This window comes from Phyllobates terribilis, unplaced genomic scaffold (genome assembly GCF_046119375.1).
Source record: "Phyllobates terribilis strain yellow unplaced genomic scaffold, ASM4611937v1 Scaffold_2__4_contigs__length_985480577, whole genome shotgun sequence".
NCBI classification, from domain to species: domain Eukaryota; kingdom Metazoa; phylum Chordata; class Amphibia; order Anura; family Dendrobatidae; genus Phyllobates; species Phyllobates terribilis.
The window spans coordinates 221,411,646-221,427,832 of NW_027362762.1; the positions used below are offsets into that span (position 1 = coordinate 221,411,646).

A 16,187-nucleotide genomic window follows, 5' to 3' on the forward strand; every position below is an offset into this window, starting at 1 on the left:
ATAGCCAGAAAGAGCGCAGAGAGCACGGTAGGCCTTCACCCTCACCCTGACCAGGAGGGCTTCCCACTTGTTCTCAGACATCCAGGCCCCCCTCCTAGCCGGGACTATTTTTGGGTCGTCCCACCTGTTCCAATAAAGACCCTGAACTGTTCAAGAGGCCTCCGTTTCCTGGCTAATGCGGTCAGAATCATCCCCCCCATCATCCATTATATACTGCCCTGGGGCCATACTCCTCCCGTGGGGAGTTATACTACTCAGTGCTGCACACTTACATCTACCCCAGCGGTCTGCACTGCAGCGGCGGTTATCCCTGACCGCAATCCACGGGTGGCGTAGTCGGAACTTCCCATACATATATCAAAAGACGGTTCCCCTTTAAGCCTGACACCCTGAGCACGGGACCGGGTCGCCACTACTACTCCCCATCCGCATCCAGAGGCCCGGCCCTGAGTACCCCACGGCCCAGGGGGCGAGTCAGAAACGCATTAAATTTGCATCGTGGGCACTCAGTCTTACAATATTATTATACTTAATATTACCATTGTTACTTTAGTACTAAGAGATCCCTAGAATTAAAGTTGTTGATCCAGAAGAAGGCAAAAACCCCTGGACACATCAATTCAATTTGTGTCAAGGGGAAAAATTCCTTCTTGACCCCGGGAAAAAGCGATCTGTCCTAAAACCCTGGATCAAACCTGCTGATGCCTAATAGTGTACAATGCTATTAATATGCTATTTCTGATAATGTACTATAAGAATTTATATTACTATATTATTACTATCGTTATTTAAAAAAATACTATTTCTATTCTTATTCTTACTAAAATTATGACTATTATTACTAATATTTCTATTATTTCTCTATTTAGTATTAATTAGATCCTATTCCTAATGCTATTGATCCAGAAGAAGGCTAAAAAAACCTTGGCACATTCAGCCAATTCGAGACACAGGGGGAAAATTATTTCTTGACCCCGAGAAAGAACCCTGGATCATATCCACTAATACCTATTAATGATGTACTAATTATTATAATTATTACCCTATACTAATTGTTATATTATTATTACTATTATTTATGTTATTTTTAGCTTGCTGCTATTTTACTATTATTACTATTATATTACTAATATTCTACTCTTAATGCTTTATTCTAGATATTTTTAAATTATTGATATTTTATTATTACTATTATTACTTTGATTTGTATTGATATGTTACTAAAACTATAAATTAGATCCCTATTCCTAAAGCCGTTGATCCAGAAGAAAGCAAAAACCCCTGGACACATTCGGCTAATTGGTGTCGCAGGAGGAAAATTCCTTCTTGACCCCGGGAAAAGGCGATCAGTCCTAGAACCCTGGATCAAATCTCCCCTAATATCTATTAAACATTTACTAAATATTAATAATATTTTATTTTTAATATTATAGTATAATTTATTTATTACTTTACTAGTGAAATTATTATTGTTTTATGCTCATTAATATTACACTTTATATTATATTATATTACTATTCCAGTAGTGCTAATTCTCCTATAACCTTATTAATACCTAGGTCCTTATTCCTAAAACTGTTGATCCAAAAGAAGGCAAAAACCCCTGGGCACATTCAGCCAATTGGTTGTCGCAGGAGGAAAATTCCTTCTTGACCCCGGGAAAAGGTGATCAATCCTAGAACCCTGGATCAAACCTGCTGATGTTATTTTTATGTCTCTACCATTATTGTACAATTAATATTATAGTTATTGCTATTATTATAATATTACATACTAAATTACTGCTCCCAATATTAGAAAAGTCTTTTTAATGGTTTTCTAAATTTTAAAGCTTTTTTAATCTAATAATTACTATATTATGCCTATTATTTTTATTATTATTATTAGATTTTAAGCTGTCGATGTTACTACAGCTGTTATGCTGATTCCATATGGTCCATCAGCGCCTCATTGGTTTGAGGAGGATGGTCCAGATGATGTTCCTCCTTCCACTGAGGTTGGTGTTGATGTACTGGAGGATGGACTGCTGGCGGATCTTAAGTCTTCGTGCCGGCTGCTTCTGGCCCAGTTGCTGGTTCTTTGCACAAGTTCTTCTTTCACTTCTGAAGCCTTCTCATCTTCTTCCTCTTCTTTTCCCTTGGTGTCTCCTGCCTCATCTTCTTCCAGTTCTTTTACTTCTCGATACTTTATTGCCGCTTTGGACATCTTCATCTCCTCTTCTTTTGGCTGCTCTGGTGTCATTGATGTTGGCTCAGGTTTTTCTTCTTCCAAAGGAAAAGGTAAATATTTCTTCTGAGCTTCACGGTTGGTCGGCATGAGGCGCTAAGAACAGAATAGATTCAGTCAATTGTCTATTGTAATGTTCCTTCACATCTTTGGACAGAACATGGATGACCTAATATACAATATGATCAGTGTCCTCCATGTTGAAGATCGGAGATGGCAGGAATCTGATGCAGTAAATCAGAAGTTGTTGATCTCTCTCTTCTTTTGTGCTGGGACAAGCTGGAAACAAAACACAGGCAGATATTAGGATCAATAATGCAATGTCCAGAGGCATCAAATCCTTAAAATTACAGGAAAATTCCTTTAACCCAACATCAACGTGACCTGATAGATTTGGAATTATTCCCAGCATAGAAAAGCATACGATCTACTATTAAGAACGATTTTCTGACTTTCTGCGCAAACTACATTGTGTTGCAATTCTGTGCTGGATTAATAGATGTTCTGGATCATTAAATGCTGGATTAAAGGAATGGTATTCTATTTTCAGATTAACTGGGAATTATTTTCATTTAAAAAATAATCTCACATGAGAAGAGTCCAGGCCCGAAGACACATTCCTGGCGGAGGTAGACGTCCTAAAGAAAACAGAATCTGATGAGTGTGCACTTATCAGTCATGGAGAATAGGACAAGGGGTCCGGTGATAATGAAGCTGCTGACCCCCAGAGATCTGCGGCTCACTCCCATCCTGTAAATATCCTCTTCTGTAGAATCCATAGGAAAAGCTGTGAATCCAAAAAAGATTTAGTCACAGATCTGAAAAAGACACAAACAACACAGCTTTCCACACATATTCATAGTGAACGTCCACCCGGGTATTGGTCCCCCATTACACTCATACATGTAGACAATATGACCACATGGAGCATAGTCTTTGCTGGCTGCTTGTACAGTCTCCTCATAGCAGAGACACCAGTATAGGTAATAACACATACAAAACATATGGTGCACTGGATTGCATCGGTTCCCGGTAAATAAAGATATACTGTATGGCATATATTGTATGTATCTCCTTCATGTCCATAAGTACAGGTAACTCCACAAAAATGACTGCCAAAGTGACTTTATTACCAGCACATAAACACTAACCCCCATTAACGGCAACAGAACACTAATCCCATTGACAAAAGTTGCAAAAAAGGTCCCTCAATAATTAATATTGGCAGCAGAGGGTCCTGTGTAACCTAATAATACAATTCTGCTTTCTTTCAGCCACTAGGGGGAGTACAGTGTACCAGTAAATGTATATTATGCTGATAGCTCCCCCTAGTGGCAGGTAACAACAGCCGTTGTGGCAGATTTGCCTGCTCTGCCCGCTGTTCTCTCCTATTTTATGTAGAGGTGAAATGATAAAATCATCAGCGGATCCCAGATAATATGAATGAAGCGTCAGACAGATGAGATAAATCAGTGTCAGTTACACCAGATGATGGGATGGGAGCACTCACCGACATCCATCTTGACTGCTTGCTGTCCTGTAACAGACTGAGGATGATTGGCAGTTTGCTTTTTTTCAAATTCAAAAGCAGCGATCCTATTGGCTGCCGACTAGTGAACTATTTCCATCTATTTATCGCACAACAGACGGTATATTTCTACAGTACATCTTTATTACACAGGATCATTAGTGTCATTTCAGTTAATAAATATTTTATTTTTTTCTGTCCTTTAACCCCTTAATGACCAGGCCAGTTTTTTTTTTTAAATCTGACATGTCATTTTATGTAGTAATAACTTTGAAACGCTTCTACATATCCCATTGGTTTTGAGATTTTTTTTTCGTGACACATTATACTTTATGATAGTAGTAAATTTAGGTTAATATGTTTTGTGTTTATTTTAAAAAATATCAGAAATATGCCAAAAAATAAAAAAATAGCAATTTTAAAACTTTGAATGATTATGCCTTTAATCCAGCTAGTCATACCACACAAAAACATTAATAAATAACATTTCCTTCATGTCTGCTTTACATCAGCACCATTTGTAAAATGTTCTTTTATTTTGTTAATATTTTAGAAGGTTTAAAAATGTAGCAGTAATTTTTCATTTTTTCCAAGCAAATTTACAAAATTTATTTTTTTAGGGACCTATTCAGTTTTGAAATGACTTTGGGGGTCCTATATATTGGAAATCTTCAAATGTGATACCATTTTAAAAACCGCAGCCCTCAACATATTCTAAATGGCTGTCAGGTAGTTTATTAACCCTTCAGGTGCTTTTCAGGGATTAATGCAAAGTGACATGACTTGAATGAAAAAAAATATTTTTACCACATAAAAGTTTCTAACTTCTGAACAGGCCGCTATAGCCGGAAGACTTTAAGGTTGTTATTTGGCCATGAATTGTCATGGCAAACATCAGGACCACGCAATCAAAATCTCAGGGTGCTGATGGGGTTAAAGAGGGGGCCCCCACACTCTGTTAACCATCTAGATGCCGTAGACAGCATTATTTAAGTCATTAAACAGCCATGGTCGATACCAACAATGATCGTGGCTGATGCAGCAAGTTTTTTTGCTATAATGTACAGCTGATAGTTGCTGGATTGTGACTCATCAGAGGATGCTAGTCTCTTATGTCGCAGGTCAGTTTTAAGGCGTATTGGCGGTCATTAAAAGGTTTGTAATATATGTTATACTGTGCTGAGTGGCAATGTATTATTGTGACCACTAATACATTTTTTTTCTCAGACCAATTCGGCGTGTGAAAAAAATCGCAATATACTTTTTCTTTAAGGGAATGTGTCACATACATTTTTTTAAACTAATTGTAACCAGATTGTGACAATTTTTTTTACAATCAGCATCCCCTCGACTGCCTCCCCCTCATCAGTTTCCAACTCCTCAACAGCCTCCCCTCAGCAGCCTCCCCCTCACCAGCATCCCCTCTGCATACTCTCCCTCACCAGCATCCACCTCACCAATATCTCCCTCACCAGCATCCCCTCAACAGCCTCCCCCACACTAGCATCCCCTCTGCATACTCTCCCTCACCAGCATCCACCTCACCAATATCTCCCTCACCAGCATCCCCTCAGCAGCCTCCCCTCACCAGCATCCCCTCTGCATACTCTCCCTCACCAGCATCCACCTCACCAATATCTCCCTCACCAGCATCCCCTCAGCAGCCTCCCCCTCACCAGCATCCCCTCAGCAGCCTCCCCCTCACCAGCATCCCCTCTGCATACTCTCCCTCACCAGCATCCACCTCACCATTATCTCCCTCACCAGCATCCCCTCAGCAGCCTCCCCCTCACCAGCATCCCCTCAGCAGCCTCCCCCACACTAGCATCCCCCTCACCAGCATCCCCTCAGCAACCTCTCCTAGCAGCCTCCCTCTAACCAGCATCCCCTCACCAGCCTCCCCTCAGCAGCCTCCCTCTCAGCAGCCTCCCTCTCACCAACATACCCTCAGCAGTCTCCCTCTCACCAGCCGCCCCCTCACCAGCATTCCCTCAGCAGCCTCCCCTCACCAGAATCCCCTCACCAGCCTCCCCCTCACCAGCATCTCCCTCACCAGCCTCCCCCTCATCAGCATCCCCTCAGCAGGTTCCCCCTCACCAGCCTCCCTCTCATCAGCCTTCCCTCAGTAGCCTCCCTCTAATCAGTCTCCACTCAGCAGCATCCCCTCAGTAGCCATCCCCTCACCACCCTCTCCCTCACCACCCTTTCCCTCACCAGCCTCCCCCTCACCAGCCTCCCCTCACCAGCCTCCCCCTCACCAGCATCCCCTCAGCAGGTTCCCCCTCACCAGCCTCCCACTCATCAGCCTTCCCTCAGCAGCATCTCCTCTGTAGCCTCCCTCTCATCAGCCTCCCTTTCATCAGCATTCCCCTCACTATCACACACACTGCCCGCCGCCTCCTCACTAACACACACACTGCCTTGCCTGACCGCCCGCTGCTGTCCCCGCAACAGAACAGATTGAGGATGAGCGTGCAGCGTGTCACAGTACCATGATGCACCCGGCCGTGGATTAAAGGTACAGCTCTCATTTCCGTCCACCGGGTGAATCGGCGCCGGACTGTCATCCCTAATGGCCTGGTAAGCAGAAGCAAAGAGAGGAGGTGCCCCAAGCCCTGGGCCTGGGGCCCAGCCAGCCCGGGCTCCCCCTTTTTGCTTCTGGTCACCGGGCCCCATACAGTAGTAAGGGCAGTAATACGCTGATGGCGGCCCTGCTTGTGGTATATTTATCCATTGACAATTAGGCTATATTCTCACATCCTTGTGAGTGTTACCATCTGAGATAAGCGGAACATTTTTTTTCTTAGGTGTCATGCTAGTTGCTTCCAACTTTTTTCACTGAAGCAGGTAAACTGCCCGAACTTTTTTCCATTAAATCTTAATAATGTATCAGTTAAAAATGGATGACACTCGAATGCAACTCTAAAGTGCAAAGTATGTCTTCAGTGTGTCATCTGTGACACATGGATCCTGACAGAATAATCCACAAAATGGATGAGAATTGGACATGCTCTAAGTCTCACAGACTGGATCTACTTTTAAAACTTATGAATAATGTTGAGCATTCCGATACTGAAATATCAGGTATCGGCCGATGTTCGTGGTATCGGAATTCCGATACTTAATTCCGATACTTTTAGAATATCGGATACCGGAATCGGAAGTTCCCATAATGCAATGAGCCAGTTTCATTTTATTCAGCCAATGAGGATCCTAAGAAGTGTGGGCACATCCTGTTAGGCATGTAGGCATGTTAACTAATGGCATGGCTGTGATTGGCTGCTGAAATGATGTCATGATGCACTATAAAAGCCGCCGTCGCCATTTTGAGCTCACTCTGCTGTGAATTCAGTTAGGGATAGGACGCTGTTGTTCTGAGGGACAGTTTTAGCTACCTATTTGCTCTATTCTGCTTTACCCAAGCTACTTTATATATCGCTGTGCCTTGCAGCGCTAGTGCACAGTTCTCTGTGCTGTTCACCGCTGTCTGCAAGGTCTGTGTGTGTGAGTGCAGCTCACGCTGTAGTGTGTGCTTCAGCCACGTCTGGTTGTAGTGCGCTCAGCGTCCGTCACTGCCTCATACATTGTCCTTTTTTGCTAATTGATAATTTTTCCTGATTTCTCCTATTAGTGTGGTGGTTCAATTTGTATTCAGCTACATTGGTTCCAAACACACTATATAGGAGTAGATAGAGAACGTTTTTTTTGTCTTGCAGCGCTAGTGCACAGTGCTCTGCATCTGCACTGTTCACGGCTGTCTGCAAGGTCTCTGTGTGTGAGTGCAGCTCACGCTGTAGTGTGTGCTCCAGCCACGTCAGGTTGTAGTGCGCTCAGCGTGCGTCACTGCCTCATACATTGTCCTTTTTTGCTAATTGATCATTTTTCCTGATTTCTCCTATTAGTGTGGTGGTTCCATCCGTATTCAGCTACATTGGTTCCAAACACACTATATAGGAGTAGTTAGAGGAGCCTTTCTGCAGCATTGTGCCCTGCAGCCCCAGCCAGATTAGTATTAGCCTATTTTTTGTAGCCTCATCTATTGCATTGTAGGTTACCTTCCTGCATTGTAATAGCTGCCAAAAGTTTGTGATACTATCGGATTACATCTTTGGGCACATCCAGTGTCTTTTTGTGACAAAAAAAACCTAAATAAAGTTCACCAAACACTCCACTTTACAGTTGTGTAGGCCACATTAGCTCATATTAAAGTCTAGTCCACACTTTATAAAATTAGTGTTTTTTATACCTGTTAGCAGCTGTTCAGGAATAAGCACACTAAGCCCTTAGTACTTTTCTGCCTATCAGTCTACCAAGATGAAGAAGGCAGGGAGTAAGGCATGTGGTCGTGGTCATGGAGTTTCTGCAGGGAGAGGACGTGAGGATTCTGTGCCTGCAGGGAGAGGACATGGGGATTCTGTGCCTGCTGCGGGCACCAGTGACTCAGCATCCCCCAGTTTTACCAGGGAACAGTCCTTTATGCGCAGCTTTGTAGGAGCTAGCCGTATCCCACTGTTGCGGGAGGACCAAATTGAAGCCGTTGTCGGATGGATGGCAGCTAACGCATCGACTTCAATTAGTTCCAGATCCTCTCAGGTCCTGAGCACTGAAGAGCACCCATCTGTCTCTTCACCACCTGCCAAATTGCCCAGGCAGTCAGAGAGCCCTGGACAGGAGCCATCTCTACTTCTGTTCTCTGAATCTCTTGGCTTGGAAAGAGGGGGCCAGCCAAGCAGAATTCGAGAATTTGAAGAAGAGGTAGTATGCAGTGATGCGCAACCGTTTTGTCTCTCTGAATCTGAAGAGGCGGGTGGGCCAGTGCCTATGGTCAGCAGCACACCTCAGTACGCATCTGATGATGAGACTCAGGTGCCACTTTCTGGTGCGTACTGTGTTTTCGAGACTACCCAGGAGAAGCAGTTGTTTGAAGAGGGTGGTGTAGATGATGAGGTCCTTGATCCATCATGGCATGAGGGACAGGAAGGTGGTGGGAGCAGCTCTGAGGAAGAGATTCCCCGAATGGCCCAAAAAGGAGGGAGAGGGAGGGGGCAGACTTGGTTGCCTGTAGCCTCCACTTCGGCACCCATTAGGAGCATGGCTCTTCCAAAATCCAAAGCGGGCGCTCCCAAGACGTGCAGTGCCTGGTCCTTTTTTGACACAGTTGCAGATGACATTTGCTTTGTCAAATGCAAGCTGTGTAATCAGAAGGTGAAAAGAGGGAAAAGTGTCAGCAACCTCAATACCACAAATATGTGGAAACAGTGCGGACCAAGCACGTGGTGGAGTTACAAAAACACACTGAAGACCTAGGCCAACCTACAGCGCCACCTACCACCTCTTCAGCTCGTGTTGTAGCCTCTTCCTCCAGCTCACCCACAGCTGGTTCGGCTTCCTCACAGGATCGCCATGGAAGAACCTCTGGCACTGTTGTACAGAGACACAGTGTAATTCCACCCACAGCACCACGTTCCCTGTCATCCTCACACTCCCAGGCCAGTCTACAGCCATCGTTAGCACAGGCATGGGAGAAAAGGCGCCCATTCTCGGCAAACCACCCCCGAGCACAGGCTCTGAATGCTGGCATTGCAAAACTACTGGCCCTTGAAATGCTATCATTCAGGCTGGTGGAGACTGACACCTTCCGTAACTTTATGGCATTGGCAGTCCCACAATACAACGTGCCCAGTCGCTTTTATTTCAGTAGGCAAGCCCTGCAACAGCATGTGGAGGGAAAAATTAAACATGCACTACAAAACGCCGTCAGTAGCAAGGTCCAGCTGACCACCGATGCGTGGACCAGTAAGCATGGACAGGGACGATACCTTTCCCTCACTGCCCATTGGGTAAATGTTGTGGAGCCGGGTACAGATCTTGAGAGTGCCGCTGTACATGTTCTGCCAACTCCAAGGATTGCAGGAATCCAGTCTGTACACATTGACTCCTCCTCATACTCCAGTTCCTCTGAATCAGCGCTGCAGGAGCAGTCACGGTCTACCTCCACATCGACCCATGAATGGTTACCTGTTATGATGACCGATATGAGCACAGCTGTGGCCAAACGTCAACAGGCCGTATTAAAATTAATTTCTTTGGGGAATCGAAGCCACACAGCGCAGGAGCTCTGGAATGCCATCAGGCAGCAGAGCGACGTGTGGTTTGTGCCAGCGAATCTCCAGCCAGGCATGGTAGTGTGTGACAATTGCCAAAATCTGGTGGCAGCTCTGGGCCTAGGCAACCTCACTCACATCCCATGTCTGGCACATGTGCTCAACTTGGTCATGCAGAGTTTTTTGAGGGACTATCCAGATCTTGATGCACTGCTGCACAAGGTCCGCATAGAGTGTTCTCACTTGCGGCGTTCCAGCAACGCAAGATCGCGCATTGCAGCTCTGCAGCGCCGATTACGTGTTCTGGAACATCACATCATATGTGACCTACCCACCAGGTGGAATTCAACGTTACATATGTTGGAGAGGTTGTGTGAGCAGCAGGCAGCATTAATGGAGTACCAGCTGCAGCAGGCGCAAAAAAGTCGCAGTGCGCACCGTTCACACTTCACCACCACTGAGTGGGCCTCTATGAAGGACATTTGCCACGTTTTGCATGCCTTCGATTATTCCACGCGGATGGCGAGTACAGATGATGCACTAGTCAGCATGACTATCCCCCTTATCTGCCTGCTTGAAAAAACACTGCAAGCACTAAGGGAGGAGGTTTTGGAAGAAGTGGAGGATGAGGAGTCACAAATGCCATCTGCTTCTGTACAGTCTGCGCAACGTGGTTCCTCACAAAGGCCTAGGCAGGGGACACTTTGTGAGGAGGATGAGGAGGTGTCAATGGAGGAGGAAGACATCTGTCCAGAGGAGGGAGGTACACAATGCTCTAGTAGTCAGTATCTAGAGCGAGGGTGGGGTGATGCAGAGCAGGCAGAGATCACGCCTCAAGCAGGGGACAGCGTTTCTTGGCCAGTTGGCAGTCTGCAGCACATGGTTGATTTCATGCTGCAGTGCCTGAGAAACGACCGCCGCATCGCCCACATTCTCAACACGGCTGATTATTGGGTGTCCACCCTCCTAGATCCTCGCTACCGGGACAACTTACAAAGCCTCATAACACCGTTGAACCGGGAGCGTAAAATGCGGGAGTACCAAGACGCACTGGTGCATTCCATCATTTTCTCCATTCCAACCTAGAGCAGTGCTGCTAGTGCTTTACAAAGCAGCTCAGTGCGTCGAGGCAGTGGAGGAAGCTCTGCACAAAGAGGGAGCAGAAGCAGTGTCTCAGCACAAGGCAAGACCAGTATGGCCCAAATGTGGCAAAGTTTTGTGTCCCCGCCGCCACAAATGTCTACACCATCACTGACTGCTCCAGTTAGCAGGAGGCAACGTTTCCATAAGATGGTGACAGACTACATGTCTTGCCGTCTGTGTACTCCCAGACGGCTCTTCCTCCTTCAAGTTTTGGGTCTCTAAGCTGGATACATGGCCAGAGCTTAGCCAGTATGCATTGGAGGTGCTGGCTTGCCCTGCTGCTAGTGTATTATCGGAACGCGTCTTTAGTGCAACAGGTGGTGTACTAACAGAACATCGCATGCGCCTATCCTCCGATAACGTTGACCGGCTTACTTTTCTGAAAATGAACAAGGCCTGGATCTCGCATGAATTTGCCAGTCCTCTTCCAGAATAAATAATTGGTTGGCAACAGTATCCAGGTCTCCTGTTGTGTTCATGTTTCTACCACCTGAACTGTAATCCCTGAGCTCCAACACCGCCAATTGCTGCTCAGAAGTGCCGTCTGCTCAGAAGTGCCGTCTGCACAGTCAATGCTTGCTGTGTTATTGGGGTTCAGTAACGTCAGCTGATCCCCAGCTGTGTGTCCGGCAAATTCTCCTGCTCTGTCCACATCCATTCTACTACTAATTTAAAACTTGCTCCAATTAGGCCTCTGGCTCCTATGTTTTCAGTATTATCCCTGAGCTCCAACACCGCCAGTTGCCGCTCAGAAGTGCAGTCTGCACAGTCAACGCTTGCTCAAGTGTTATTGGGGTTCAGTAACGTCAGCTGATCCCCAGCTGTGTGTCCAGCAAATTCTCCTGCTCTGTCTACATTCACACTACTACAGATTTTCAAGTTGCTCCAATTAGGCCTCTGGCTCCTCTGTTTTCAGTATTATCCCTGAGCTCCAACACCGCCAGTTGCCGCTCAGAAGTGCCGTCTGCATAGTCAACACTTCTGCCGTGTTATTGGGGTTCAGTAACGTCAGCTGTTCCCTAGCTGTGTGTCCGGCAAATTCTCCAGCTCTGTCCACATTCTCACTACTACAGATTTTAAAGTTGCTCCAATTAGACCTCTGGCTCCTTTGTTTTCAGTATTTACCCTGGGCTCCAACACCGCTAGTTGCTGCTCAGAAGTGCCGTCTGCACAGTCAACACTTGCTGCCGTGTTATTGGGGTTCAGTAACGTCAGCTGTTCCCCTGCTGTGTGTCCGGCAATTTCTCCTGCTCTGTCCACATTCACACTACTAGTCTACTACTGATTTTAAACTTGCTCCAATTAGGCCTCTGGCTCCACTCTGTTTTTAGTATTTACCCTGGGCTCCAACACCGCTAGTTGCTGCTCAGAAGTGCCGTCTGCACAGTCAACGCTTGCTCCAGTGTTATTGGGGTTCAGTAACGTCAGCTGATCCCCAGCTGTGTGTCCGGCAAATTCTCCTGCTCTGTCCACATTCTCACTACTACAGATTTTAAAGTTGCTCCAATTAGACCCCTGGTTCCTCTGTTTTCAGTATTTACCCTGGGCTCCAACACCGCTAGTTGCCGCTCAGAAGTGCCGTCTTCACAGTCAACACTTGCTGCCATGTTATTGGGGTTCAGTAACGTCAGCTGTTCCCCTGCTGTGTGTCCAGCAATTTCTCCTGCTCTGTCCACATTCACACTACTAGTCTACTACTGATTTCAAACTTGCTCCAATTAGGCCTCTGGCTCCACTCTGTTTTCAGTATTTACCCTGGGTTCCAGCATGCCAGCTGTTTCCGGGTAGTGTCAACGTCCTGTCGTGTTGTGGTCGGGTTAGCCGACTCTATGGTGCCTGCAGTTTAGGTGACTCCTATGTGGGCTGCGGGATCTGGCAATGAAGGCTGGTTCCATAGTGCCAATAGGACAAGCACCCCCTGTAGGACTGTGGGTTTTGGTAACTGCGGCCGGCTCGCGGTCTTGCAACTTTTTTTTTCATGGGTACCTTCTGCTACCCATCCGAGTTCCAGTACCGTCAGCTGGTTCTCAGCAGTGCCTTTGGCTTAGGTGCCTCCTTCTCGGTATCCAAGTTCCACCAACGTCTGCTGGTCCTTGGTAGTGATTTCTGGCACAGGTACCTCCTGCTTAGTAACCGGGTTCCAGTACCGTCAGCTGGTCCTTGGTAGTTCCATTGGCTCTTGTACCTTCTGCTACCCATCCGGGTTCCAGTACCGTCAGCTGGTTCTCGGCAGTGTCTTTGGCATGGGTACTCCCTCCTGCCCAGCCTGGTTCCAGCACGCCAGCTGTTTCCGGGTAGTGTCAACGTCACTTTTCCTTCAATACGTTGTCCTGTCGTGTTGCGGTCGGGTTAGCCGACTCTATGGTGCCTGCAGTTTAGGTGACTCCTATGTGGGCTGCGGGATCTGGCAATGAAAGCTGGTTCCATAGTGCCAATTGGACAAGCACCCCCTGTAGGACTGTGGGTTTCGGTAACTCTGGCCGGCTCGCGGTCTTGCAACTTTTTTTTTCATGGGTACCTTCTGCTACCCATCCGAGTTCCAGTACCGTCAGCTGGTTCTTGGCAGTGCCTTTGGCTTAGGTGCCTCCTTCTCGGTATCCAAGTTCCACCAACGTCTGCTGGTCCTTGGTAGTGCTTTCTGGCACAGGTACCTCCTGCTTAGTAACCGGGTTCCAGTACCGTCAGCTGGTCCTTGGTAGTTCCATTGGCTCTTGTACCTTCTGCTACCCATCCGGGTTCCAGTACCGTCAGCTGGTTCTTGGCAGTGTCTTTGGCATGGGTACTCCCTCCTGCCCAGCCTGGTTCCAGCACGCCAGCTGTTTCCGGGTAGTGTCAATGTCACTTTGCCTCCAATACGTTGTCCTGTCGTGTTGCGGTCGGGTTAGCCGACTCTATGGTGCCTGAAGTTTAGTTGACTCCTATGTGGGCTGCGGGATCTGGCAATGAAGGCTGGTTCCATAGTGCCAATAGGACAAGCACCACCTGTAGGACTGTGGGTTTCGGTAGCTGCGGCCGGCTTGCGGCCTTGCAACTTTATTTTTCATGGGTACCTTCTGCTACCCATCCGAGTTCCAGTACCGTCAGCTGGTTCTCGGCAGTGCCTTTGGTTAGGTGCCTCCTTCTCGGTATCCAAGTTCCACCAACGTCTGCTGGTCCTTGGTAGTGCTTTCTGGCACAGGTACCTGCTGCTTAGTAACCGAGTTCCAGTATCGTCAGCTGGTCCTCGGTAGTTCCATTGGCTCTTGTACCTTCTGCTACCCATCCGGGTTCCAGTACCGTCAGCTGGTTCTCGGCAGTGCCTTTGGCTTAGGTGCCTCCTTCTCGGTATCCAAGTTCCACCAACGTCTGCTGGTCCTTGGTAGTGCTTTCTGGCACAGGTACCTCCTGCTTAGTAACCGAGTTCCAGTACCATCAGCTGGTCCTCGGTAGTTCCATTGGCTCTTGTACCTTCTGCTACCCATCCGGGTTCCAGTACCTCAGCTGGTTCTCGGCAGTGCCTTTGGCTTAGGTGCCTCCTTCTCGGTATCCAAGTTCCACCAACGTCTCCTGGTCCTTGGTAGTGCTTTCTGTCACAGGTACCTCCTGCTTAGTAACCGAGTTCCAGTACTGTCAGCTGGTCCTCGGTAGTTCCATTGGCTCTTGTACCTTCTGCTACCCATCAGGGTTCCAGTACCGTCAGCTGGTTCTCGGCAGTTCCTCAGCCTTCTTGTACCTTTTGCTACATTTCCAAGTTCAAGCTTTTTGAAATGGTTCTTGGTAATCACTCTGGATCTCCCTGAGGACGACCCTGAAGACAAGGACCCTGAAGACCACCCCGAAGAAGACAAGGACCCCGAAGACGAGGACCCCGAAGACGAGGACACTGAAGACGAGGACCCTGAAGACCACCCCGAAGAAGACGAGGACCCCGAAGATGACGACCCTGAAGACCTCACCGAAGAAGACCAAGAAGATGACCCTGAAGAAGATGACCAAGAGGACAAAGAACAAGAAGACAACCACGAAGATACAGAAGAACAAAAGACAGAAACCCAAGAAGCAGAAGAACAAGAAGCTGCAGAACAAAAAGTGGAAGAACATTAAGCAGAAGACTAAATAATAATAATAATAATAATAATGTTTATTTTTATAGCGCCAACATATTCCGCAGCACTTTACAAATTTACTAAAAATCAGAGCAAAAGATATTATCTAAATTATAAGCAGAAGAAGACTAAGCAGTGTATGGGGGTGAGTCCGTTCCTCCTCGTGGTGCCCCTGGAAAAGACCTGCTGCTGCAGGCCAAACTGAACGCGGACAAATCCTGTTGTAAATCTTTTGTGACGGGCAGAACGAAAGGTGTAATGTTCAAACTTTTATAGATAACAACTACAGGAATGCCTGTCACAAATAAGAATATGATGAAGAAGAAGAATAGGAAGAAGATGAAGAAGTAGAATATGAAGAAGAATAATAGTTGAATAAGAAGAATATGAAGAATGTAAAAAAAAAGAATAATATGAAGAAGGTGAAGAAGAAAAAGATGAAGAAGGTGAAGAAGAAGTTGATGAAAAAGATGCTGATGCTGAGGATGATGAAGGAGAAAGTGTGGGAGAAGTAAAAAAGAAGGTGAAGAGCGTGGAAGTAGTGAAACATAAATATCTGACAAAATATAAAAAAACTTAACATAGTTAATATTTCCGTATCTCAGAACGTCTTAAAAAAAATATTAATTCCTGCTATTCCATTTGATTGGGCTAAACCTCTATGCCTTTATTGTCTCCCCCACCTCCCCCAATACATTCTACATTATTCTTAGTTGTTTTCCTTCATGTAGAATTAACATACAAGGAAAGAAAGGGTTTATTTTCATTCCGATATTTGTGTCCCATTGACTTGCATTGGTTTCCGGTATCGGAATCGGCGATATCCGATATTTTTTGGGTATCGGTCCGATCCAATCCGATCCGATATTTCTCGATATCGGAAGGTATCGCTCAACACTACTAATGAATGAATAAAAACTTGATGAGTCCAGTCCATGTGCTGTCTGAGACAAAAAAACCCTAAGACACTAGCAATATTGTCTTAACAATGAATCAATGCAAAATTGCTGAAAAATGTCTGGAACATTGAAATACAAAAGAATATCTTTTGTATTTCAATCTTTGAGACTCATAAACCGGCCTGATCAGTTTTTTAAGCTG

General features: G+C 46.1%; 1 long non-coding RNA gene across 1 annotated transcript in view; it reads right to left on the minus strand.

The window, feature by feature from the left end:
- Positions 1-1,789: 1,789 nt before the first annotated feature.
- LOC141251367 (uncharacterized) overlaps positions 1,790-16,187 on the minus strand; it is a 133,915-nt gene continuing 119,517 nt past the window's right edge. Inside the window, exons 2-3 of the long non-coding RNA XR_012313114.1 lie at positions 2,816-3,013; positions 1,790-2,505 (exon numbers count right to left, since the gene is read on the minus strand). This is a non-coding gene — a long non-coding RNA (uncharacterized lncRNA). The remainder of the gene's footprint in view (positions 2,506-2,815; positions 3,014-16,187) is intronic.